This window comes from Camelus bactrianus, chromosome 9 (assembly GCF_048773025.1).
Source record: "Camelus bactrianus isolate YW-2024 breed Bactrian camel chromosome 9, ASM4877302v1, whole genome shotgun sequence".
NCBI classification, from domain to species: domain Eukaryota; kingdom Metazoa; phylum Chordata; class Mammalia; order Artiodactyla; family Camelidae; genus Camelus; species Camelus bactrianus.
Genome location: NC_133547.1, coordinates 36,044,676 through 36,070,948, shown reverse-complemented (window position 1 = coordinate 36,070,948; position 26,273 = coordinate 36,044,676). Strand labels below are relative to the sequence as shown.

The 26,273-nt window shown below is 36.6% G+C and overlaps 1 long non-coding RNA gene across 1 annotated transcript in view; it reads right to left on the bottom strand.

Moving 5' to 3' along the window:
• Nucleotides 1–795: 795 nt before the first annotated feature.
• LOC105068857 (uncharacterized) overlaps nucleotides 796–26,273 on the bottom strand; it is a 149,124-nt gene continuing 123,646 nt past the window's right edge. The window contains exon 18 of the long non-coding RNA XR_012509157.1: nucleotides 796–25,968. This is a non-coding gene — a long non-coding RNA (uncharacterized LOC105068857). The remainder of the gene's footprint in view (nucleotides 25,969–26,273) is intronic.

The window sequence follows — 26,273 nt, the reverse complement described above, 5'->3', positions numbered from 1 at the left end:
TGAACTTGTATCCTACAGCTTTGATGAACTCCTTTATTAGCTCTAATAATTTTTGTGTGTTTGTATCTGTTCTTCAGTATTTTCTCTATAAGATCATGTCATCTGCAAATATAGTTTACTTTTTTCTTTCCTATCTTTTCTTTCATTTTCTTAACCAATGGTTCTGACAAGAACATCCAGTAAAATATTGTGTAAAGTGATACGAGCAAACATCCTTGTCTTTTTGCTAATCTTACGGGGAAAATTCTCAATCTTTCATCATTAAGTATGAGGTTAGCTTGGATTTTCTTTCATGCCGTCTAACATTTTGAGAAAGTTTTCTTCTATTCCTGGTTTCCTAAGTTGTAGAGTGTTTTCTTTTTTAATCATAAAAGGATGTTGGATTTTGTCAAATGCTTTTTCTGGATCTGTTGAGGTAGCCATGTGTGATTTTTCTCTCCTTATTCTATTAATATGGTATAGATGACATTGATTGATTTTTATATATTAAACCAGCCTTACTTTCCCAGAAAAAATACCATTTGGATATGGTGTATAATCTTTTAAAATATGTGTCTGGTTCGGTTTGCCAGTATTTAAAAATTTTTGCATCTATAATCTTAAGAGATATTGGCTTGTAGTTTCCTTGTGATGTCATTAGTATCAGAACTCATAAAATACGTTAGAAAGTGTATTCTCTCCCTTTCCATTTAGTGAAAAATTTTGTCAAGATTGATGTTAATTTCCTTTAAATGTTTGGTAGAATTCACAGGTGAATTCTTCTGGTCCTGGCTGGTGTGTGTATGTGTGTGTGTGTGTGTGTGTGTGTGTGTGTGTGTGTGTGTGTGTGATTAATTTAACTCAAACTTTTCACTTGTTTTAGGTCTATTCATATTTTCTCTTTCGTCTTGGGTTAATTTTAGTCTTTGCCTTCCTAGGAATTTGTGCATTTGATCTATGTTATTTGCTATGTTGGCATACAATTCATCATAGTATTTCCACAGTTTTAAGAATATTTCTGTACAGTTGCCAATAATCTTCTTTCATTGTAGATTTTAATAATTGCATTTTTATTTTTTGCTTACACATTACTTCCCCAAAGGCTGCATTCTTGAAATAGCTTCTAGTGTGGGAATAGTAGGCAGAACGTACATTCCAATGACAGGTGAGAGGTAGGAGGGGTAAGGAACCTCTGACTCCCTAGGATCAGCTTGCAGGTCAACCAGCAGTCACATCCTCTATGACGTCCTTCAATAAGACTTTGGTGATTTACAAGAGATATTTCTAAATACCCAGCAACTGAAAGACAGGTATTACTAATCCCACTTCTATAGATGAAGAAATTAAGACTGAGAACAGTTTGGAAATTTTCTATGGGTTACTGGTTAGTTTTGCAATAGAGACTATTAAAATTCAGCATTGTGTGGGTGCATACATCTGACAATAATGAATATTTTAAAGCTGGCACAGTACAGATATTGGCTCAGAGAACAGCCCTGTGTATACAGATTGAAAATCAGTTCTCCCAATGTTAACCTAGATAAAATAATTGTAGTTGAATTCACAAGATGGAAAATTTAACAAAAGATGTATCTTATCTGATCAGTCAAGGGTTAAATGCATACATAAATATACATACATGTGTATAGATATATGTATATAAATGTGTATTAATGTATACAAACACATGCAGAATAAATATAGAGCAGTGTGCAAGTGTGTGTGTAGTAGAATTATGAATTGTCTTTATTTTCTTCATTGTATATTGTGCACATTTTACAATAAAATGCATTGCTTTATAACAAAAGAAAAAACAATAAACATAAAACAATTTCAGTTCTCAAATTTAGGCAAGTAATAGAAATAAAATTTTATAAACAAAGAACTGTTTATATGATGGATTATTTCTTAACATTTCATAGGGAAAATGAAATACATTTAAATTATACATACATTTTATCTTCTAAGAAATTTCTGTTTTAAAATAAAGAAACCAAAACTCCTAAAAAAAAAAAAAAAAGAGAGATAGAATACCCAGAATCACAGTTAGGCAAAAACCTAGAAGGTGTCAATTTTCATTTACTCAGCTCTAAAACTTAAGTTCTTTCTACTGGTTCATACTAACATTAAAAAATTCAATACATTGTAAGTTTCACCACAGACATAAAATAAACATTAGTGTATCGTCCTAATGTGACTTTTCCTTTATATTGTCTAGTAAGAAAGTTAACATAAGGGACTTAAAAGTATTTAAGACCTATAGCGTCAAAAATGAGACTTCAAGGTCAGGTTTAAAGAAATTTTTTACCAGACGGAGATCATAAATGAATGAATTTTCCTACAATAATATGGTAGAAAGAACATATGCTTAAGATCCAGACAACCTCAGGTTTCATAAATGTAGTGTTAATCCATTATTTTAAAATAAACCCACATGAATAATCATAACCCATCTTCTGTTGTCTATGTTAAGAAGTCAGTTGTTAATCTTTAGATTCAGTATGTCTTTATTTATACATGCTTTTAAGATTTTCTCTGTCTTGCTTTCAGACTTTTACTATTGGGTGAGTAGATTTGTTTGTTTTTGTTTTTGTTTTTGTTTTGGTTTCATGTTTGTTCTACATGAGTTTCATAGAGTTTCTCAAACTTGTGACTGGATGCTATTAGTTTTAAAAGTATCTCCACCTTTATAAATTCAAATATTGGTTCTTCTCTATTTAGTCTTCCCTCTCCTTCTTGGACTCCAATTATGGAATTTTTTTTCTTTTCAGCATGTTCCTAATATACCTTATTCTTTTGTGATTTTTCATCATTTTAGCTCTGTTTCAGTCATGCATTTTTCTTCTGACTTATATAACAGTTGAACAATTTTTCCTTCAGGTATCACTCATCTTTTGTAAAACCCTTTATCTAATTTTTAATTTCACTTATTGTGTTTATTAACCTTATTATTTGCATGTAATTCTCTTTTAATATTTCCTAGTTATCTACAATTTTTTCTCCTTACCATTAACCACATTCTAGAGGTCATTTTCTGATTACTCTAATGTCTAAATCTACTGTAGGTCTGTTTCCACTGTTTCTTTTTCTTTCTATTGATACATGGTCAGTCCTTGCTTTCTTGTGTGCCTCATTACTATTACTTTTTAAATTGAATAATGAACATTATAGTTGAATTAGTGTATATAAAATTTGTGAAGTTACTTCCTCCTAAAGTGTTTATCTTTTCTTCTGGTAAGACAGATAGTCTTGGATTGGATAATATTAATTCAATTAGGGACTGAACAGATTCAAAGTGTTGCCTACTTACTCCTAGGATGTTGCTTTCAGGATCCTTTCCAAAGGCCTGGCGTTTTTGTTTTTGTTTTTTTCATCAGGGCATCTCCTTCTTGCCAAATCCTAAATTCCAACTTTTGCCCACTCAGCCCACTTAAACTGTTAAGTTCTTTTTAACTCTTCAGCTTTCAGCTGTATTATCAAATGGCAAACTCCACAGCTGAAAAATGGGGTCAAATCTCAGGCTCAGCTCCTGTGTTTTCCTTCTCTTAGAGTTTTGGACCCACAGGTTCTTACGGTAGATTGACAAAGCTTTCAAACAGGTTTTGCAAAATATTTTTCTTGGTGGTTCTCAGTGGAACATTTGCTTGGGAGAAATTATTCTGACATTGCTGGAAGCTTTTTTTTGTTGTTGTTGTTGTATTTGAATATATAGAAGAGATACACCTTTATTCATCAACTTATGTATTGGGACTTCACATAAGTATATAACCTTTCTAAAGTCATTTGAGTTTATTATCCTTGAAAGAGCAAAATCAGTAAATTAAATATGTTTGACACTGGAACAGAGCTTTCTGAAATAGCTCTACAAGAGCTAATCTTGGGGGTAAGAAGAAAACAGAAGCACTACAATGGCGAAGTGATGATTTGAAGGTTTCTTCTTAGTGAAAAATGGCTTCTGTAGGCTCGTATACCAGGCATTTTCATGGTAAGGACATGGGAGGTAACACATTTCTTAGTGTGGAGTAAAACCTGGGGCAGGTCACCAGCATACAAAGAATGAATCAGACATGGGGATCAGAAAGTCTCAAGCCACATGTCAGATATGATTCTAAAAACTGTAAGTAACCAGGAATCTGCTTGATGAGCAGAGAAGTTGAATATTCTAGGCAACAGTTTGAGTTGAAAGTCAAGTGGGCTGTTGCAGAAAGAAGAATTCTTCTGGGACAGAGGGTAGGAGGAATAGACACCAAGCATTGTAAATAAGGCTCAAATAAGCTAGGTCAAGTGCAGGGAATTTATTTAGGATTGAATGTTTAGGTAGGGAACATCAGTGGTTCTAACAAAGACAATTTAATTGATGTGGGAAAAAGTGAAATAATTTAATCTAACATTGACAGCCAGTGTTTAAAAAATAAAATAAAATGTAATAAAAACCATAGAAAGTAGCTTCCCCTGGCCTGAAGCAGAAAAAAGTGGAAAAATGTGCAAATCTGAAGCATTAGGAAACCATGTTGAGATAAAGAAGTCGTTGTTTGACCAAGAACCTGCAGACAAAGGGCAGAGATAGAGACCAAGAATCCAACATCAAGATTCCAGGATGACAGGAACTGATTTATCTTACAATAGGTTTTAGCTTCTCTCCCTACATCTTGACTATCTTGTAAAATTTTAAACTCTGTAACGTTGTCATGTTCAGATCACTTTCCCATTAAAATGCTTTCAGTAAACTTTACTGACTACAAAGTTTCCTATGTCTACAACCTACCTTGCACTATAGATGACTGTCTATTCCCCTAACAGAAGGAATTGACTCTGTCTTGCTCATTTCTACCTACCTACATCTTCTTTCACCACTGGATACAGAGGAAGTGCTCAAGGGTTGTTTATTGATAAGAAATCTAGTAATTGCATATCAATTAACCTGTGGGCAGCCTTAGGCAGGTTTCTAATCCAATGTTAACCAAAATTCTTAGAAATGAAGACATGATTTAGACAAAGAGGTGTTTATTTGGGGTTTGTTATGGCTGCAGCTCAGGTAACAGATTTGAGAAGCGTGTGAATTGTTCTTCTGGACTACAAGATGGAGAAAACTTATGAAGTCAAAAACTGCAGTTAGTTATGTAAGTTGTTTATCAAGAATTATGACTGGAGCTGGCAAGAAGTAAGGGTGCTTGTTAGGCAAGGATTGATTGGGGTTTGAAATAGTTATGTGGTTGCAAGGGGGAAACCTTGAGGCCACAAGTTTGCAGCTAGCAGATATTCTTAAAACAAACAAACAAACAAAAAAACTGGTGGTGTTTTGGGGAGGTTGTGGTTCGGTACAGTTCAGAAAGTTCAAATTCTCAGTGGTGTAGAAACATATCAGAGACCAGATCCTCAAAGGCTGCCCCACTCCATTTTGTGTGCCTGAGCTACTGATTGCTCCATAATGATTTTAATCTGTCATCACCAAGATAGGACAAGAGAAGTAGGACAGATCAGATTATTACTCCAAACAGAAAATAATTAAATGCAGCAATAAATTGTGAGCTTCCGATGAAGAGAGACACTGTTATATGTATACTCTTGTCCAAAGAATGATTCTCTTCTATTGAGGGAAATTCTTCTTTACCCCACCGAGTAATCCAGACCATGCAAATGAACACTGGCAATCAATGGGCAACAGATGTTGCAACCAGATGGCTAATAACTTGGAAGTTGTTAGCTTGTACGCAGGTGGTTATATCTCTTTAAAAGTGTTCTATAGTCAGCCTCTTTTTTTTTTGTTCTATTCAGTACTGAGTGGGCAAATAGTTTATGTTATTTTTAAAATTAAGGATGTACTTTAATGAAAAATACAGACTTTAATGATTGGATTTCTGATACTCTGGTGCAATTAAAGCAACTTAGTCCAAGTCTTCAAATCTGAAACAGTATTGCTGACCTTGCAAAAACCAAATGTAGTAAGAAATAGTAAATACTGATTACTGAGTATCTCAGTAAAACATTTTTATTTGATACATTCTTGGATACAGAAGTAGGAAAAAATTTAAATGTAAAATGGACAGATAAATCTAAAAATTAAAATTTCAAGGTTGCTAGATAAAAGGGAGGTCACAGTGATACTGAGTATGGATGCTCAATATAAACCCTCAAAGTTACTTTCCCAAAGCGTCTTTTACGTTCCCTACATGTCTTTCCCATAAGACACACAAAAGTAATTCTTCAAGAACACTCTGCATACAATTCAAGCAACATAACATTATCAGTAGAGTAGAAACAACAGTAGACAGCAGTTGGTCTCTCATTCTGAAGGCACAGTAGGCTGAACCCAAGGCTAAGAGGGAAAGCAGGGCTGCGGGCCACGGCTATGGACTTTTTCTGAAATAACTATCACCCACACAGGGTAAGATCGTCCGTATTTTGAACATGTGCAGTAACACCTTAAACAATGGCATCTTTGAATAAATTCTGTTGGTGTATCAGAAACAAGGATACTGCACACTCTAGATTTCTCATCTACCAATTCAGATCAGCTATTCCTGCCAAGATCACAAACAAGCACTTTACTACTAAACCAGATTGATTCATTTAGTCCTTATCTTACATGGCCTTGTGTTTTCGTCACTTTTAGTTCCTTACTAATTTTTTTAAAAAAATGGTCTCTTGGTAAAGTTTTTCTGGCATCTCACACTCTGGGTTTTCTTCCTTTTCCCCCCTAACTGCTTCTTCTTAGGTAGGGCTGCTGTGTGGTTGTCAAGATGCGCCTCACTGAGAAGTTAAAATTTGTGCAAAGCCATCAACAAGGTAAGGATGCTGGCTAAGCAGGTAACTATAGGGAGAAGAATCCAGGAATTAGAAATAGTTAGAGCAAAGTCTTTAAGACAGAAGCATACCTGTATTTTCAAAGAATAGAAAATATATTAATGTTGCTGAAGTGAAGTGAAGGAGCGGAAGAGCTGTAGGCGATGAAGGCAGAAAGGTCCTAAGGTTTTCACATTATGTGGAGTTCTGATTGCTGTGTAGGGTCTTTGACTTCGCTTTTAGCGAAATAAGAAACCATTGAAGAGTTTTGATGAGGGGGGTTACATGACTCAGTTACTTTTTTTTAAAGGTTCACTTTTGCTTTCTTTTAAAAAGATTTTACAGGGGCCGGGTGAAAGGGAGGAATCCAGCTGGGATGCAATGCAACAATGCACATGAGAGAAGAAAATCTTTCTACCACACATGTAGCATTGGAGATGGGAAATAACAGGATTCTGGAAATATTTTGAAGGTAGAAATAACAAGATTTGCTAATGACTTGGATATGATACATGGGAGCCATAGAGACTTAATAATGACTTTAGCTTTTTTGGTCTGGGCCACTGGGAAATTGAACTGAAATCAACTGAGATGAAGAATGCTGTAAATAAAGTGGACTAAAGTGGTAGCGAGTGGCTAGGGGAAGGGACAGATTAGGAATTATATTTTGAATTAAAATGGCTATAAAAAGTCCATGTGGAGACGTTGAGGAGGCAGCTGAACAGGTATCTAGAGTTCAGACAATAAGTTTGGACTGGAGATATGAATTGGCAATAATTAGCAATATAAATGAGACTTAAAGCCATGAACTTGGATGAAGTAATAAGGAATGTGAATATAAATTGAGAAAAGAACAGAGCCTGGAGCATTAGGAGGAGGAAAAGAGAAGAAACCAATCAAGGAGATGAGAAAGAGTAGTCAGTGAGACAGGAGAAAATAAAATGAACATGAGTTCCTGAAACGCAAATGAAGAAACATTATTGAAAGTGAAGAAATAATCAGCTGTGCCAAGAGCTGCTGATTGGCCAGGCAAAGTGAAGACTGAGGCTTGACCATTTAATTTAGCAACTTGCTATCAATTACACTGATGATCATAGTTTCCATAACATTATGTCATGAAAGTTTGATTTGATAGTTTAAGGTAGAACAGGAGAGGGAGGAGAAGAATTGGGGACAGAAGGCACAGATAATTCATTTCAGGAATTGTGCTGCAAAAGGGGACAGTGAAAAGTGGTAGCTGATTAAAGAACTGGTGTTTAGAATTTCACTGTTTGTTTACAATGTGAGAGATAACAGGTATAACACAATCTTGTCATATTAATTCCCAAGCTTCTCCCAACCCATTCTTTTGTTCTCACCTACCTCCTCACCAATTCATAGATCCTATCGGGTACGGAAACCCTCCTGTTTCTACCTCCTTAATATAATGCAAATGAAGTAACTTCTTTCAAACTCCCTCATCCTCTACCCCCAGGATTACTCTAACACTATGAATATAATCCCTCCCAACTCGACACCGCCCAGTTTTGCCTTCCTTCCATTCGATCTCCGAACCACTTCTGAGTACATTTTTATTGCAGTGCAGATCTGAGTATGTTATTCTCTTGTTTTAAATACTCTGAAGACTGTTTATCATCTGCAAGATAGGTACAAGATTTTATCTTTCTCTAAGAAAAATAAAATTATGTTACATCTTGCTTAAAAGCCTCCAGTGACTATTTATCATCTGCTTGATAAAATCTAGTCCCTATAAATCAGTATGGCCCCTGTTTATCCTTCAGTTTACCCTCTACTAATTCCTTTAAGCAATTGGAGGGCAGGAATCTCTCTGCTTGTTCAGGATGGTATCTTAAGAATAGCAAACAATATCTGGTTGGAATTAATTAATTTAAAAATGGATAACTGGTTATCTTGATGAAGATGAATGAACGCCATCTCCTTGTGTTTTACCATGCCCAGTGCATGGCGAGGACACAGCTGTGGCCGACTTGTGAAGTGGAAAGGACTCTCACATGCCTGTGTTCTTCAGGTTTCTGTTTAAATACGAAAAGGACTAAGGGCATGAGTTTTTTTTTTTTTTTTTTTTTCTATTTCCCATCTCTAATAACCCCATGCACACTGAGGAATTATCTTTGTGTTCACTTTTACTGGATGTATGATCTAAATTGGTCAGCAGAAAATTGTGTAAGCAAACAATGGAAACGAGTCGTAGGGTCTTTGCCTCCTGTCCCTTGGCTATAAGTATGAACATGTGCTGCTTCTGTCTCTTATACACGCTGAAGGCAAGGTCAGGCTTATTGGCTTTAAACCTTTGAAATCATGTCAAGAGTTAAGTAATCTGTGCAATGAGAATCAGAACTGAGATTCACCCCAGTTTCATACTCTATTAAACAGTGTATAGTAGCACCAAACTCCATCATCTCCATTTTTTAATCAACTCTATATCTTATTGTGTGCAAAGTTGTATATCGTATGATATTGCAAATGAATGTCATTATTAAGGAAAGGACAATTATGAAGAAAGAAGCAGGTGTTGCCGTCACACTTAATGCCTAAAGAGTTACAGATCTGCTGGTGAGAAAGGGGGCCTGGGGCTCAAACACTGTGTGTCTGCAGTAGCCGTCTGCTTCCACAACTGATTCAGTCGGGTGAAGTATGCACACGACTTTTAACTCACATGGGAGGTAAGATGGTAGATTTAAAAAATTGGCTGTCATTCTTTACTTAACATATATATCTTATCACTTTACAAAATATGTTTACATAGTCACACAGCAATCTAAAAACCAGAACTGGCTTTATTCTTCTCAAATAATGTAATCCTTTGCCAGGAGACAATTACAAAAACTTCTCAATAAATGTCAAATTTCAGGTCCCTGAGAATAGAACTGTAAATTACCAAATATTATATTAAGAAAGATTGTAAATGGCACTTTATAATAATATTCTCAGTAGCCAACTGTGAAAAATCAATCCCACAAAAGAAATGCAAAACCTTTCTTGTATAACTTAATAATAAATGCCAGAGAGGCTGTGGAGAAAAGGGAACCCTCCTACACTGTTGATTGAAATGTAAACTGGTACAGCCACTATGGAGGACAGTATGGAGGTTCCTTAAAAAACTAAAAATAGACTTGCCATATGACCCAGGAATCCTACTCCTGGGTATATATCGGGAGAAAACTACAATTCAAAAAGACACATGCACCCCAATATACATGGCAGCACTATTTTCAATAGCCAAGACATGGAAATAACCTAAATGTCCATTGACAAATGAATGGATTAAGAAGATGTGGAATATATATATATATATATATATATATATATATATATTCACAATGGAATATTACTCGGCCATAAAAAGAATGAAATAATGCCATTTGCAGCAACATGGATGGACCTTGAGATTATCTTACTAAGTGAAGTAAGTCAGACAGAGAAAGACAAATATCAAATGATATCATTTATATGTGGAATCTAAAAAAAGATACAGATTCTGTTTACAAACCAGAAATGACTCACAGATATAGAAAAGAAGCTGTGGTTACCAAAGGGAAAGGGGTGGGGAGGAATAAATTAGGAGTTTGGTGTTAACAGGTACACACTGCTATATATAAAATAGGTAAACAACAAGGGCCTACTGCATAGCCCAGGGAACTATATTAACTTCTTGTAATAAGGTATAATGGAAGAGAATCTGAAAACATATGTATATATACGTATGTTATATGTATAACTGAATCACTTTGCTGTACACCTGAAACTGACATTGTAAATCAACTACTTTTCAATAAAAAAATAAAATTAAAAAATAAAGTGAGTTTCCTGTAGACAACAAAAAAGAATCGGTCACTTGTGGTTTACCTGGCGTAGGGTTATAACTCAAACCAGAGCAAATGGCCCCATTTAATTTTCAAAGCTGTGGTGCTTCAGCTGGCTACGAGGGTAGAACCCCAGGAGGCAGCTAATTGACATCCCATGGAATTGAAAAGCTTTGTCCTTTCACAGATTTAAAATCTAATAAAATAAAGCTTTAGAGGTACAGTATATTTTTTGAATAAAACTTGTTTATGAAGATGCACGCCAGTGTAGGCAAATGCATGCAAATGATGTATTTTTCATTTAAAGGAAATGAGACACCTGGAGAAAAAAAGTAGCAATTATATATAGTGTTTACCTAAACAGTTGATACAGCTTCCACCATTTAAATTTCTTTGCTTTGGCATTGACATTTTGGCATACTTTCAGTCTTTTTCTTTAAAAGAAAAAAGAAAAGAAGACGGTGTTTTGCAAATGAAACTGAGTGAATGAATGTAAACAAATAAAGTAGTATTCTGAAATTTCAAATTTTATAAGGATTCAGATTTGTAATAGAAAAATATCCATTCGTTAAGACTGTAACTTTCAATTTAAATCCACCAAAAACAGGAATGTATAATATATATCATGGTCTTGGGGAATTATTTTTGTCCCTGAATGTCTTTTTACTGGAAAAGGGGTTATACCTTACTGTCTTATTTTCTTAGTATCCCCATCATAACTTAATATACTACATGTCAATAAATATTTATTAGATGAAAGATGGATGGATACAAGGGAAATAAACTCTCTAGTAAAATTTTAGACAGTCTAATAACAAATATGATGATTCCAAAATTGTAACCACATACCCAGTGTTCCCAACAATGTCCTCTTGAATAGTGGCCATAAATTGGAGGCACTTTTTACTTAAGTGTTAATTCATCTTTTGAAATTAGAATGAATCTCACTTTGGAAAGTTATTATCATAACTGTCTTTTTCAGTCCCACTTTAAATTCCTTGAGTTTTACTCTATAGCTAGTTTCTATGAAATCGTTTCCTTGGCTTTGTCCCTTTGTATACACTTCACTAGTATTTTCCCAGAGATCACAGACATATTAAAAGGTATTTAGTTTATTTTGCTTTATGACTGACAATCTATCCCATTTAAATGAGAAATGTCCAGGGACGTCTAATATAAAGTCTACATGGGCATTTTCTCATTATAATATTAATGTGGTGGAGGAATGCCATTCCCAGGGCATACACATTTCAGTCCTGGCTTGGTGCGGCCATACTCCAACTCCCGTCCTCAGAACCCTCACTTTTGAGTAACTAGAATGCTCAGTCCTGCAGTCCTTCTCCCCTTACGCTATCCGCATCTCCATAATGACTTTTGATCTCCAGACATGCTCTTCTGAATGAGCAAAAAACAGCTAAATACATTCAACATTTGAGTTTTAATCAAAATATTTATAGCTCTAAAAACAGTTTTTAACCACTATGACTATGAACTGAACTGCTTTTGATAGTCTGTAAGACTCTGATTTTAGTATTAACTGACTTTAAAGTTACTAATTGCTTTTGCTATTTTATTTCACACATTCTATACAATACCATGCAAAAGACACTTTTCATTATATTAAAATGACCTAAAACTTCACTTTCATGGCAAATAATTCACGTTTCCCCTGTGCATTTAATTCTTTGTCTACCGCCTATCCATTTCATTAAAAACCAACTGGTAAGACTAATGAAAGAAAAAAACCTGAGAGAACATTTTCTTTGAATTCACTTGGTGGAATTTTATTCAAAATGAGCTATTAGGAACTAACTTTGTCCCAAATTATATCTGAAGGTATCAGCTTCTCATTGTAGGTTGATTAACACTCTATGACCCCAGAAAGGTAATGCTACGGCTTGGGCCAGATCAAATCAGGAGAACTGGGATGCCTGCCTACCTAAGTTCCTACCAATGTGTCTGTCTTTTAAATATAATTGGGTTTTATCATTAAGGAAGAAGACACATTTAGAGGTGGTCTGTGACTCCTCGCTTCCTCTGACCCCACGTGCAGCCCACCAGGACTGCACGTGGTTCTACCTGCAGAAAGAACCCTGAATCTGCGCACTTGCCCACCTCCTGCATTGCTGACGCTGTCCCGGGAGGGGGCCGCTCTCAGCCCTCCCTCTGCTGAGGGCAGTAGTCTCCTTACTGCTCTCCCTCTTCCATCCTTAGCCTTCTACTGTTTGTTCTCAATGTGGCAGTCAGAGCTGTCCTTCTAAAATACAAGCCCAGACAGTTCCCTTTTCTCCACAAATCCCACCCACGGCTTTTGCTAATTCACTTATAGTATAATTTAAAGTTCTTGAAAGAGCTTTAATTGATCCTACACAATTAGCCCCCTTTCCCATCTCCTACTATTCTCCTTCTCGCTTCCAGCAAACCAGGCTCATCAGACATTTGAAGGGCACCCCTCCTGCTTTAGGATCTTCACGCGGTCACTGCCTCTGCTTCAGGTGGACTCCCCTCCCCTGGCCCCAGGCAGCCACCCAGCCTGCCCTCGCTCTCTCAGTGTCAAGTCTTGGCTCAAGTGTCACAGGCTTACTAAGGTTCACGCTACCAACTTATGTAAAACTCAGCCTACTTTCACGGGACACCCTCCACAGCTGATGCACCTAACTGCTCAGCTTTTTTTTTCCTATAGCGCTTCCTACTATTCTATCATTTATTTCTTCTTCTCTTTATTGCTTCTCATCACTGTTAAAACATAAGCTCCACAACGACAGGGGTGCTTCTTTCCTTTATTTTTGACAAAGATACTGCCTAGTACAGAATTGACTCTCAATACCTATTTGATAAAGAATGGATCTGGTCATTTTGTAACAATTGTTTGCTCTCAAGTGGTATTGTAAGGCTTAGTGCCATTTTTTATAATAGCTTTTGATTTGTTTGATGAAGGCTCTACAATACATTTTAATATAATAGCATCTCATCTAAACCCAACAGGGAGAAGTATGTTGCCCATATATCTGTCACTCTGGGTGATTAATCAAAATAACCTAATCTGAGCATTCATGGTCCTGAAAATTTTCAGTGTTCCAGGGGGACAAAACAAAGGAGGGAAATTGACTTTAGCCAAACGTTTTCATGCTAAACACTTATACATACATTGCTATTTCTTCTAAAAACTTAGTAATATGTTTTAATTTTTGAATGCAATTTACCTAGGGATGCATACCTCATGAAACTTAGAAGATTCCAAATTCTACGCTGTTTCCAAAATTCTTTCAAGTAAGAAAAAAGCAAACTTCCCATACAATGTAAGTTCATCAAACTTCTATGGCATAAAATAAGTACAAAGTAAAATTCTGGAATATGATGGTAATAATACTATTGTACTAAAATATTTTAAGCTTATAAAAAAAGATGACTATTCACAAAAGAAGAAACCTCACGAACTACTTTAGAAACCAAGTTAGTTAAAATGTTCAGGTCGTATTCTCATTTCTTTTTGCAATATCGAGCCTCACCAGGATATCCTCTACAACAGAGTGAGCTTTGAAGTTCACAAAATTTGATTCAACATTGGCATATCGACCTGACTTCAAAGGGATTTACACTGCTGAAGGATTCCACTGAGTTCAAGAAAGAAAGGAGAATCTCAACTTCCTGTGAAAGCTAACTTCAGAGTACCTGGTACCTGCAACAAAATTAGATTATGTCTGGGTATCAAAAACCGGGATTTGAAAGTACAGTTTAATTCGCACACAGCATTTCTTTTAAATTCCCTGTTTGGTGAATATTTATTATGATGTGACAATAGGGAAACTGAAAGTTGGGAGTTTAGTATTGTGGAGATAAAGCTTTGCTGAAAAACCTGTTTAATTCTAGGTAAGAAACAACATTGGCATAAACCTGTTTTTTTTCCTGCTCGTTCACTTGTGCAGCACTGGTTTGCTAATCTCATTATTACCTTCCCTGCAAATGCTTTTCCTAAAACTCCACTTAGTTTTCATAATCATGAATTGGGACTGGATTTCATTTAGTTTAACCCAAGTTTCCAGCCTGAAAATCACTATAATTACTTTCAGAAGTTTCCTTCAGTGTGTCTCGCACTTGTATTCTTCTCTTTCTTGTGGTCACTGGCCCTCTCCCAGCCACCCCTCCCTTCCCTCTCCCCCTCCATCAGTGTGAACACTTACAGCTAGGGAGGTGTCACTTATCCCAAAAGGCCCACTCAACTTTTCCACCAGTTTTGCAGGGTTTCTTGTTATTCCCAAGACTATATACTTTAACATCTAAACATTCCCCTGTATGAATGAAAGACGACAATTCATTTGTATCTCCCAATTAGTCCTTGTCTCTGATTCTAGTGAAGAAAAAAATTAATCATTTTGAGTCAAACTGTTAGGCTGGATCTTTACGAAACCCTCTGCATCATGCGCATCATACGTATGGGGTAAGAAGAACGTGATGAGTAAATTTGTAATTACCAAGTAAAGCCATTTTCTTGAAGGATAAACACTATGCAATTAACAACAATGCACAGATTTTATTATATACAGATTTCATATGCATTCTCTCCTTTAACCCTCATAACAATCCTATTGATTTTCCGACTTTCCATAAATGAGGTGTTTGAAAAAGCATTACTTTATGAGAAGTTTGACAGATTGATCTCCAGTAGTGGAAAATTTAATAACTGAATTTTATTCAGCTCTTTTTATAGGTGAGTCAGTATGCTAGCCTATTAAGGAGTGTGCTATTCTAATCCCCATTTTGTTAATGAGGACATTAGGATTTAGGGAGATTAAATTACTCACCCAAACTCACAGCGTGAGAGTCACTATTCAAATTCAGGTCTTTTCTCTCTAGAGCAAAAGCTCTCAACTACTACACTTATCAGAATTTAGAAATGAAGGTACCTTAGAAATCATTTAGTCCAAACCTCTCATCTTACATATGAAAAAATCAAGGCAAAAATAGTTTTCTGCCAAAATCCACAAAGCTTTTGGATAAAACACACCCTTCAAGCCTCCGGACTCTACATTTCCCACCTCAACCTTCCAGGGCTGCTCCCTACTTGCACCCTCAGGAGAGGCCCATAGTCTGCACCTTCTCTCAAGGGTCAGAGCCTACTGGCTGCTCATCTCCGGCTGCTTTCTCATTCACCTTCCCTGGAAGTGGAACTTCCCCTTCTGACCTTAGACAATGGGGGTAAAGATGAAATCTCAGAAAGAGTTAGTGGGTTCAGTCTTGATCCCTACCTGGGGAGAAACAAACAAATTGGGTATAATGATTCTTTGGTGCGTTGTATGCATATCAACATACCAGAGAGAGAGAGAGAGAGAGGAGAAATTTATTATAGGAACTGGCTAATGTGATCAGGAAAGCCAAGAAATCCCATAACCTGCTGTCTCCAAGCTGGAGAACCAGGGAAGTCAGTGGAGGGTAACTCAGTCCTAGTCTGAAGGCCTGAGAACCAGAGGAGTCTATGGCATAATTCCCAATCCGAGACGAAAGGCCTCAGAACCAGGAGAACCAGTGTCCCAGGGCAGAAGATAGGCATCTCAGGAATGGGGTTTGCCCCCTCTCTGCCTTCTTGCTCTATTCTGGTGCTCCAAGGATTGGATGGTGCCCACCTATACATGGTGCTCATTGAACAAAATACCTTTTCTAGTATTAATAATCTTTCATATGTTCTATAAAATGTAGAAATTAGAAGATTTAAAACATTTACTTCATTTGAGGTCATTCATTTTTTAACAGTTTAAATGGCTTCATTTTGCATTTGTTGATACTACGGATACATGAGATGAAAAAGATAACAGTCCTTGAGCAAAATGGCTTAAACTGCAGTAGGAGAGATGACTACATAAATAGAATATTTCAACATAGTGTGGTAACTTGGTACTAAAAAATCATTTGACTTTTGAATACAAGTAAGACAAAATTAATTGATGCTTTATTTTTAAGATGCTTAATTTTAAAGAAAATTATTAAAAGAGGTAATAGATTATTTTAAAAATAAAGTAATTTTGGTATGTCTGGGGGAAAAAAACACAATAGAGTTAATTAAGCAGCTTAACTTACAAATTTTAGACTCCAAAATATCACTTCTTGAGACTTTTTCATAAAACTAGCTGTAGCAGAGATTGTTAGGGGATTGCCAAGTATGTTTCTTTTCTTACTGGGAACATAGCTAGACTACGTTTCCTACCTTCCTTTCAGTTAGGCTGGACAATGACTGAGTTTCCACCAATAGAATGTGAGTGGAAGTAATGAGCACCACTTGGAGGCATGACCACAAAAACTTCCCATATGTACATCCTACATGTTCTTTCTCCTCCCAGTTTGATGCAGGTGAGCAGAGTGACTGGTGGAATAGTGGAGCCACAAATGAGAGGACCTGGGACCCTAAGTCAGTAAATAGAGGAGTATCTCTCAATAATCAAGGACATCTTTTTATGGCTTTTAAGTGAGCAAGAAATACATTTCAGTAATGGTTAGGCCATTAGAATTCGAGGTTTATGTCATACATTAGATAGCATTACCCTAATATGCCAACCTTTAAACTGAAATATAAACACAACCCTAGATTTTTTTGTCATGCAAGGATTAATTGAGTATGATTTATGGAATCACAGACTTTCAAAGCACATATTGTAGAGAATATTAGTCATAGGACATTAGACACAATTCAGTCCAACAGCCTCATTTTAAAGAGGAACTTGACCTAAATTACCAAGAGTGATTTCAACCCCTTCTCTTTGCTCCCTCAGCTCTGAAGATAACTATTTCTACAGTTGCTGCCTTTCCTTTCTCTTCTACCCTTTCAGTTACCTCATTAACAATGTCATTAACTTGTACCTTGTTAATTATTATGTATATTGAATTCCCATTGTTCAATAACTGGTGTGGTTTCTGTCCCCTTTCTGGACCCAGGTGTGGACACAGGAGGTGTTCCTCCATTTCTCGTGACTAAAGTAAACAAGGATATGACGTATCCAGACTGTCTTTTCTGAAATTATCTAGGAAGAGTGGGCGTTTATTTCAGTGGTCCCTAATGCTTCTGTCCACACTGGGTGACAGGTAGGATGTATAGGGCACAGGGGCCGTTCCAGGATAGCTTTGACTCACTCAGGTAGCTTTGTTTTATGTCAAGACACATGTGGGTACTTTACTGTAGTTGAGAAATACTAACATGCTACTGTCATTACTTGGAAACCTATTTAAACAAGTAAGTTTTCAGAAACAGTAGATTAAAAACTGGAATTTTTGTGTTTTTTCCATCTTTTTCTTTTCCCTCCTAGGAATTTTTTAAAACTCTTAGTAAGGTGGACTTATAGAATTTCTCTGTTTCCTCAGTTTTAATTTCTCATTTATATCATCTAGAAATTCTGGATCTCTTTTCTCAGCCTAATATGTTCATTACTAGGAAGTGAGGTAAGCATATCTATACATCATAGTTCTTACGTTCAACTAAAAACTCCTAAATCCATTTAAACATTTGCTCAAAACATAGTCAGACTGTTTATTAGTTGTATTTTCAGGGAATTCATTCATCTTACATCCACTAAAAGGTGTACTGCCCACTTCTTTTTATCCAGACATGACTTTTCTCCCTATATGCTTGACCATGAGGACTCATTTTAAGTCTATGTTCCTATGCAGCAGCCTCTGACCTTTTTCCCCACAGCAGTAACAGGAACTGTACCTGCTTATTTTTTGTTAGAAGACTCTCTAGGACTAGTTCAGAGATTCAAATTCTTTCCCCACACTACAAAAACCATGGTCAATATTCCATTTCTTAAGCAAAATAATTAGTCACGTGCCTTTGCTATAGTCACTCAGGAGTTTTCCTGTTTAACTGTTCCATTTTCAGGACCTGTCTTCCCCTCTCAGGACACACACCTGGGGGCATTGAGAAGGGGACTGCATGTGGGCAATGGCCAACACGCTGCGTCTCACATTCTACCCGCTGCGTATCCCTGTCAAACCGTCATAGAACGCTCAGAGTATCTTTTGATGTCCCACCTACTTCCATCTTTCCCTAGCAATTTCCTGAGGATTTCTAAAGATCGCCTTGCCTTTCATGTCAGATGTAGCTGATTGCCCTAAAGCTAAGATCCATTTAACAAGCTCAGAAGAGTGATTGACGTCTTGCTGACCAGCAGATGTTCTCAGGGCTCAGGACTAGCAAAGCAAAAATTTACTAACAGCCTCACCCAATATAAGGTGTCTGTTAACCCCACTGTCAGTTAGTGGCACTGAACAGAACTGAAATTTGAGTCCCTTTAAAAGCAAAGTTTTCTCATTCTGGTCTCAAAGAAGAAATCAGAGAGATAGAAAGAGTGAGAAGGACTTAATGAGCCATTGCTACTTTGAAGACGGAAGGGGCCAGGTGAGATGAAATGGAGACGCCTTTCAGAGAAGCAGCAGAGCCTGGCAGATAGCTATCAGGGGAATGGGATCTCAAATCTACAGCCACGAGGAAACAAACACTGCCAACAACCTGTGTGAGCTTGGAAGCACATCCTCCACCGGGGTCTCCAGATAAAAGCCCAGCCCGGTGGACACTTTGATTTTGGTCTTGTAACACCTACAACAAAGAGTCCAAGTGAGTCCACTTGACCTTCTGACCAGAGGAAACGTGTGATAATAAAAGAGGGTTGTTTTAAGTTGCTAAGTTTCAGTAATTTGTTAGATAGCATTAGAAAAGCAATACAGTATTCTTACCTAAATTTCACTCTCTTGTTATAAAAAAATTAAGAAATGAGTTTTCTTATTTTATGTTTATATTTGACTCAGAGTGATCTGGGGTGAAGAACTGTTCATTTTAGTTTGAAAACTAGTATTTTAACTGTAATAGTTCCATATTTCCTTATAACTGCACTATAATTTGAAAATTATTTTTATATGATTCACATTTCTTTCTATTTTATATTTGGTGATTTTCTCCCATAGTGCAGCTTGCCATCATAATAGCAATAAACTTAGCAAATATGACATGTCTTATAGCTCCTGATTACTAAAACACATAGCACATATCTATGCTATGTGATATTACACAGCAATAAAAGTCATAAATTCTTGATACACAAAACAACTTGGATGAATCTCAAGAGAATTATTTTGAGTTAAAAAATTTACATGTTTTATGATTCAATTTATATAATATTCTTGAAATGACAAATTTATAGAAATGGAAAATTGATCAGTGCTTGCTAGGACTTAGGAACAGGAAGACAGACAAGGGAAAAAGGTATGTGAATGTGATGATAAATGAGCACTAAAGTGACTTTGGGTGATGATACTGTTCTGTATTCTGACTGGGTTGGTAGATGTATGAACCTAGATGTGTAATAAAATTGTGAAAAACCAAAAACACAAGCATACACATGGAAAATGACATTTTCAAACTGGGTAGAGAACAAGATATTGGGAAACATTGAGTTAGCTTCGGAAAATGCATACTTGATAAAATATAATCAATCAAGAGAAAAATTAACAAGGAATTTAGGGATGCTGTATGTAAAACCTGAATTAGAGTAATAGATTTATTAATACACTGAATCTAACCAAAAATTTAAAAAACATGAAAACAATGAAAGAAAAATTACCTAGCACAAAAGTATTTCTACTAGTATAAAAGGCCAAGTCATGACATCCAGAGCTAGTGAAAATACAGATTGACCAGTACAAGCAAACATCCACTAATGTTCTGTTAGTTTGACAAAGCAGTCAGTAGAGGTACCTTTATGGTGAAGGAGGTAGAAAAAGTGGGAAACTTAAGATGAGTCTTAGATATTAGGCTTAAATAAGTAGGTTGATGGGGAAACCTTTCATCAAGATGGGGATTATAGGAAAATAAACGGAGCAATAAGTGGAAAGACAATAATTATTTGGGCCATGCTGACTTTGAAGATCCCCCAGGTGGCAGTATCTAACAGGCAGCAAATAAATGAGACTACACTTCACAGAGAGTTGTAGGCTAGTGTTCATGTTTGAATAACAACTACTGAAAACTCAGGGCATGAAGACAATTTCCCAGGGTGAGTGCAGGGTAAGATTTAAAAAATGGGCAAGAACAGAATCTTAGAAAACAGAAATATTTAAAGAGTGTGAAGAAGAAGAAGAAGAAGAGAAGGCTGAGAAGGAATAACCAAAGATACTGAAAGGAATCTAGTAGAAGTAGAGTCATGGAAGCCAAAGAAGAAAGATTTTTCTAGAAGGAAGTGACCATCATTGTCAAATACAAAAGGGGTCAAACAAGACTCACAGAATTGAAGAGAACTCATAATAATTAATTAAGAAATGATTGTTGACTTTAGTTAAAACAGTTTAAGTTTAATGGTTGAGGTCTGAGATAGAAGTAAAAGTATGAGGTAAATGTTTTTGTTAGGTAGTTAGATAAGTGGGGGCATGGAGCAGATAAGGTGGAAGAGAGACAGGATGGTCTAGAAGATAGTGGTATGCCCACCTCCAGCATAAAGGGGCTTTACTTCCTCGAAATGAGTGCCAGCAAGAAACCAGTTAGAACCAGAAAGCAGTAACTGCACGGTAGTGATAAAGACACAACCAGACATCCAATGCTCATTCTATTATAATTAATACTGCAGTTTAGGCACCGCCCACCCCGGGTTTTTCTGTGTGCATCATGGGTAAGGATGTGTGCAAAGGGGAACGAGTATGACTGAGCACTCCAGGGGCAAGAGCTGTCAATCAATCAAAAGACCACCTCTAAGCAGGGGCAAAGGAGAAAGGGCAAAGACCACCGCTGTCCGCCCTCGGCTCAGCCCGCCTCCCGTTCTTGGAGGTGTACTTTCCCTTTGCTAAATAAAACGTTTAAAATCTTTTGCTATACAGTGCTTCCATCCCCTGTCTGAATTCTTATCTTTCAGGTGTGCCAAGAACTCGGGTCTTTTCCTTTCCCCTTTGGGGGTAACATCTTCAACTGAAGATGAAGTGGGAGGTGAGGCAGTGATAATAGTAGATGGGAATTGTATTTGAGAATGGTTCCTGTAAACAGTAGACCCTGCAAGATCTAAGGAGATAACATTTAAATATGGAAATGACTGAAGCACTTATACATAGGTTGTGGGGAAATTGCTAATAAAGAAAGAGAAATTTCAAACTTGAGAGAGAGAGAAGCAAAATTACAATGGAGTATGGCTCTGTCCTTAGATACATAAAAGTGAATATGACCCAATTTATATTTTTACATATGCTTATATTTCTGAAAATGGAATTAAAAAGACATACTGCTGACTTTAATTTACTTTTTCAATGTCCTGTGATTCATAAAAGGCCTCAGAATTGAAATGTAGTTCAAATAAGGCAATTCAAAATAATTACACAAGTGATGGGATTAATGGGCTGTGACTGCCGTGCAGCATAATTTATGTAGCTCAACACTTTTAAACCTTGTCATCGACGTGACAGCATGCACTTGTTCTTCCCAAATAATATTTGATTAAGGCATTTACAATCCCAGTCACCATCACTGCATGACATTCCATGGCCAGGAGTGTGCTGTACTGTATTAACTCACACACAGATGCACTGATGACACTTCCCCTTCAATGTGAATGGCTAGTGTGTGTTTCATGCTCTGTCTCGTCTCATTGCATTAATAGCCACGGGTGTGATGAGGTTCATAATCTATGCCTATTTCACAACATTTTCAAGTGCACTTGTCACAAATGGAGCAGCCAAGTACTTCATTAAGCAATCCTGTTTCCAGAAAGCATGTGTCTCCAGAAGCAGGTTGACATTTGAAGTAATGTAAGTTGCTTTCAGCTGTGTAAGGTTGAAAAGGCACATGTAATTTTAGTAACTCTTGACTCAACATCATATCTTTCCTCAGAAATCAGATAGCATTCTGATAAGGCCTCCCGTTTACTGTTGTCACTTTACTTTCTATTGGGTGGTTATGCTCAGCCCTGCCACTTGTTCATTGTAACCTTAGGTCGAGCATTGAACTTCTGCAAGCTTTCATTTCACATCTATAAAACAGAGCTACATACCAGGCTTACCATAAAGTTTATACCATGTATGACAATGCATATAAAGCCCCTAGAATGTAGAAAATAATACACTCTAAAATATTTTATTTCCATATTACAAATAAAAATAGGATGGTGATGTTTTTAAACCACAAGAAACTAGATAAAAAGTTTTAAAATTGGTCATCTAGGCATTCTGGGCTCACCATAATTTCATGAATGTGTGTTTTATCTTCTCTGGACCAGGAGTTTAGAGATACTCATGGAAAGCTGTAGAGGTTCTATAGATTCCTATTTTGTCAATGTTTGACTTTACTAAGCAGTTCTTCCTAAATATACGGTTGCAATCGTTCTGAGAACACATGACTAAGAGGGCAGCAGGCAGCAGCAGCCCTGACAATGGCTACTTTCTGCCCAATTTTTATCAGTGGCTTTGAAACTCCTTTTCTAAGGATATGAAACTAGATGATGGCTAAAATTTCACGGGAGAAATCACTCTATTGATAGAATCCAAAGAGTACTTATTATACTTGCTCTGCAGCCAAATTTGTAAAGCTTTAAAATTCCTAGTATTTCAGAGGAAGGGAACCAGCTTCTAGATCCTCCAAGCACGTATTTTTTAGGTAAGGCCAGGAACCCTGTTGGGGTCCCAACATAGAAAACAAGAGTCACCACTGGGCTTCCTCCCTCAGAAAGTGGCCAAGTATCGGAGAACACGACCCAAAGCACAGAGGCAACAATACGGCGTAGGAAACGGAAACATACGAACCACAGAAAATCTTCTCAGAGTTTAGAGGACTCATCAAAACACAGTCGCTATCGGCCGCGACATGCGTGGGCTTGCCCTCGTGGCCGCCGCAAGGTCAGGCTTGATGAGGTCGGGGGTTCAAAGCACAAGTGGATTTTCCCCAGGTGCTTATCAGGTGACTGGCAGCCTCTTCCTAGATTCCCTGGGACGGCAGCCCCTTATCTTTCTTCAGCTGCGGAGTTCTTTTCATTTTAATAATTCAATAACCAGACCTGAGTCAAGTAAGTCAAGATAACAACAAAAACAACAGCCCTTCCCAGGGACCCAAGCAGCCAGGTCAGGGAAGGGTTGGCAGAACAATAACACTACACATTATTCTTGCTGTAATACACAGCAGCAAAACAGAACCACTGAAAACCTGGCTGTAAGAATAAGAGAATGTCAGGATATGCAAGTTCAAAACACACACAAACACACACACACAAACACACCCCCCCCCAAGAGACTGATGCCTAAGGAACCCATGATTTTTCCATATAAAATCTCAGTAGATAAATTTATGGTGAGGAGGCGAAGATGGGCCCTGGTGAGAGATGGATTAGCAGCCTAGAAGATTCAGAGCAGCAGATTATCTCAAAGTACAGTGCAAAAATGGAAAGATCATAAGAAAGAGACTTGAGGGTAGATTGAAGAGACCTAATACACAGGAGATTCAGGAGAAAAAATTTTAAAAAAGACTAATAAAAGGAAAGCAATAATTAGACACATAATAGCAGTAAAACTATCAATCAAAGAAACACTAGTTTATAGACTGAAAAGGCTCCCTGAGTTCCAGGCTAGCTAGATGCATAACAAGGCAAATCCTAATTAAAAGTCTTAGGTTGAAGAGAAAGCATCGTAAGCTTCCAGACAGAAGAAAAACAACTTACCTAGAAAGGAAATGTACAAAGATATTTGAGGGAATGGGGAAAAAAACCAAAACTGAGCAATTCACAATCATGCTCCAAACTTGAAAAAAATAGTTTACAAACAAGATTCTAATCAAACATCAAATGCAAAATAGTGAAGATTTCAAGCTGAGGAAAGAAGAAAGAAACAAAGAACCTTGTGAGATATACTCATTTACAGTGATAGACTGCCCAGACACAGGAACTATGAAAGCTGAAAAAGAGCTTTTGAAACTAAAGGACATTATTGTAAGGAAAATTCCACTTAGTATCAGAATATCTCCATAACAACAAAATATTGAGGGTGAGTGAAGAGAGGGAAAGGAATAAAATAATGACAACAGTGTCTCCAGAATGGACAAAGGGAATGGTAAAATCAAAAGAGAAAAGATGAAAGTACTGAAAATAAGAACATTAGAAAGATCTGCCTTATTTGTGCTCAAGGAAATAGAAGGGATCTTACACTGAGAAATATTTGCTACAGAGTGCTCGATTACTAGATCAGGGAAAGGAAATCTAGCGATTAATAAATGGAAATTGGTAACAGAAGTTGTCAGCAAGGAAAAGAAAGTGAAATGAAGAACACCTTGGACAAGGAAGCAGATGGAATGAAAATGAGGAAACAATAAAGTAATATAAGTAATAAATGTGAAGCAAAATAAAATAAAACAATTATATATAATGTTAGACTAAATGTTTCCATTAAAATACGGAAACTATCAGACTGAGTTAAAAGAAAGTAGCTTACAAAATGATGTTTACAAAAAAACACAACCTATACATGGTGAAAAATAAAAGTCAAAATGAAGAGATGAACAGATAACAGGCATCCGCAAACAAAAGGTAAACCAGAGCAATGATGCTAATATTAGACAAGGTGGAGTTTAAGATTAAAAACAATAAACAGGATAAAGAAGACATTGGGTAATAAAAAGGTAGGCTTATGAATGAGATATGAGTCATAAATCTCTATGAACAAAATGAACAGCAGATAAAAAAACAAGAAATCATTATTAGAAATGAATGAACTTGATGAAAGTACAGTTATATTGGCAGTCATCACTATAACTCTCCCCAAACTGGGTACAGATAAGAAGACACAGATGGTAATAAGTCAATTTTAGAACTCAGCTGTTCCCTATTTTCAAGAGCAGGTGAAATAAGACACAATTAAATTTTTTTAAAAAAGAAAAAAAGATGTGACTTGCTTCTATTTGTAGTCTTGGATTATATTATTCCAGAAAGGCTCATCTTTAATCTACTTGGAAACATGTGATCATTCAATTTAGAAAATATTTGTTCCAGAAACAATCTTGAGGTTGTTTCCTGCTTATCTTTCTTGCTTATATTTAAACAAGCCATGAACCAAGAAAAAGCAAACAAGCAGACAGTAAGAACTGGCCAACTGTAATTTCACATTTGCAATATTCATGTCTCTGATTTAGTATTAATGGTGAAGCGTGCTCTCAGGAAGGCACAGTATCGTCATATTCTTTAATGAAGGAAACTAGGAGAAGGGAGTTAGAAAGTTGTTTACTGCTCTTTTGACTTTGCTTTTAGTTTGTAGGGGATATATTTCCCCGTTGAGAGAAAACTTGCAACAGCTCCAGTGTTTTGATGTGTAGGATCTGAACTCCAAAGAGAACGTAATCTTTGTGGCAAGCGATCCAAAAGAAGTCCTCATGGAATTTGAGCAGGCTCTGAAAAAGATAACCAGAGCAGCAGGCTGTTTCTCTAGAAATGAAACACTTCTAAGAACAAACAGTGAAGACTGAAGTCCTAGTTTATTCCATTCATATGTCTGCTATGTCCTAATAATTTCTACATCTCTAACAATCTTAGGATGATCAGAGTGATGTCCTCCCCAAATATGTAAAATCACAATTAGACAAATGTTTAACTCCAAATCCTGAAGTCAAATTATATCCTTTACCTATCTGAAAGTATAGTGTCTCACACTTAATGGATTTTTATTATTAGGAAAAAAAATTCAGAATGTTCACTG